Here is a 2,489-nt window from a genome sequence, read left to right on the forward strand (position 1 = left end):
TCCTTAAATTGTTTTTCTGATCAAGAAACACCACAGAAAGACTCTGATGTAATGCATGAAAGAACCTTGACATTCTGACTGGGAAGCCCATTTCAGTTAGCTTTTCTGTCTCAAAAGGCCACTTTTCTGGTCAAAAGCCCGTGTGTGTGCAGAAGCTCTGGGCACACAGCATATTGAGGGCTAGAGAAAGTATAAGCACCTTTACCAACTGAACCCTACAACGCAGGTTAGCAGTTGATGAAAAGTAAGTTCTGTAGCATGGGAGTAGATGGGAAAGCATCTAAAGACACATAAAATTTGAGGGTAGAAAATGACCATTAAATTTTGCTACGGCATTGTTAGATATGAGGACAGAAGGTGGCGAAGGTGGTCAGCAACATAAGAAGATAGTAACTAAAAAGCACAGGTTGCTGAGTCCAACTGTCAGGGCTTGCAAGAATCCTGGTCCTGTGATTCATTAGTTGGGTGATCTTAAGCAAATTATTTTTCCATGTGTAAAATGGGGATAAAAATAACCCCTGCTTCAAAGAGTTATGTTAGAGAGTATATCAACTATCACATACAGAGCTAGTGAAGTGGTGGGTGCATGGTAATAAAAGTGCTTTGGAAGCTCAGACACAGAGTGTCGTATCAATGGAGCAGAAGACCGAGACCCAGCCCACTGCTTCCAAAGCGACCCTCCACCTAGGGGCTTCCAGACCATTGACATGAAGGTATGTATAGCATTAATGCTGGGACTGTGACGATGCCTACTTTTACTTTTTTCATGAAATCAGTAATTTGCTGGTCAATATTTGTTAAAAGTGGTGATATTCTTGCTGCTGATTCCACTAGCTTCTACTATGATAAATGGTAGTAAATAAAGTAGATTTATACTTTTCTAATTGTAGTTCTCATACCCCTAATGAAAAAGTGGGAACCACAGATAAGATAGGCAGTTATAAAAGACTTAATGATTCCAAAGAATCTTAGTTCAGAGTCTGCATGCACACAAAATACACTGTTATATTTAAATTCTTTTTTTACTGCTCATCAGCTGCATGTCATTGGTAAATTATTTAGCCTTTCTGTATTTCTATATCTTTTGTCTATAAGATATGGATAGAAACTATCTCATAAAATGGCTATGAAGATTAAATAATACACTCTATGTAAAGTATTAGGCACAACAAAACTAGAAAATGTTTAGTAAATGCTAGCTACTTAATTTCAAGTATCTAACAACCATAAATGTAGATGTATGCAAAATTTAAGTGACTTTTTAAAGATCAACTATAAGATGCCAGGGAAATCTCACATTTACAGAGTGCTATTTTAAGGCCACCCTGTATACTATTTTGCTTTTCTTCTATGAATACTTTGGTAAGTTTCTGAGAAGCATAGACAAGGTGGTATCCAAGTCCAGTGATTCTTACTGGACAGCTATTCAGGCCTAGACTTTTTAAAATTATTGTTGTTCTATTGCAGTTGTCCCAATTTTCCCCCTTTGCTCTCCTCTGCCAGCCCACCCCCTGCTCCCACAGTCAATCCCCACACCGTTGTCCATGTCCATGGGTCATTCATACATGTTCTTTGATTCCTTCTCCTTCATACAATGTTTTTGACCAATACTCTTAGATGCTATCCAAAAAAACCTTATGGATAGCTACATACTCGATATCATTTTCAGCTGCTCAGTGTCACTATCTCACTCTCATTAAGCACACATTACACTCATCAATCACACTGCAAAGGGGATCATTGACAACTGAGGCCAGATGTGCAGGTGAATGCCTAGCCCGGAAGCCATGCCTTCTGGGTTACTCTGCTCACTGGTTATACCACCTGTGGTAGGACAGCATCGAATGGGTGACATTGCTGTGGAGTTCAGAGGAACCATATGACTCAGGTAATTTCTTGAGCTATGATCTTAGATAACCAGAGAGATGCAAAGATAGGACCGCAGAAAGGACAAACAGAGGCAGGACACTCAAAGATTCCAGTAACTCTTTTGTAAATAAATTTAACATACCAACACTTGATGTAAGAGAATCTGTAAAGTTGGAATTTACTCACTATTTCGGGTTAATTGAATTTCTCAGTTTCAGTGATTCTTTGGCTTTTCCTTTTCCCTCTCTCTCTCTCTTTCTCTCTCTTCCTCTCTCTCTCCATTCTCTATATATTACATGCAGATTTTCTACATATGTTTATTCTATTGATTTGTAGCAGATTAGGATTTAGCTTTCCTTTTTCCCATTTCCCACTCCCCTCACAATTCTCTCATCCTCCTGACACTTATCTTTTTTTGCTAGAGTAATAATTACTTTGAAATAATTATTGTATTACTCACAATTCAGCCATATAATACACTGTGATTATATTTCTTGTTTCTTTTCATTTGTTTAGTTTTCTGTCATACGCAATACCTATCACTATTTAATTACCAAGCCCAGCAATAGAACTCTGAAATCACTCTCAGTACAGTCAGACTTATAAGGTAATCTACCAAT

This window comes from Phyllostomus discolor, chromosome 1, assembly GCF_004126475.2.
Source record: "Phyllostomus discolor isolate MPI-MPIP mPhyDis1 chromosome 1, mPhyDis1.pri.v3, whole genome shotgun sequence".
NCBI lineage: Eukaryota > Metazoa > Chordata > Mammalia > Chiroptera > Phyllostomidae > Phyllostomus > Phyllostomus discolor.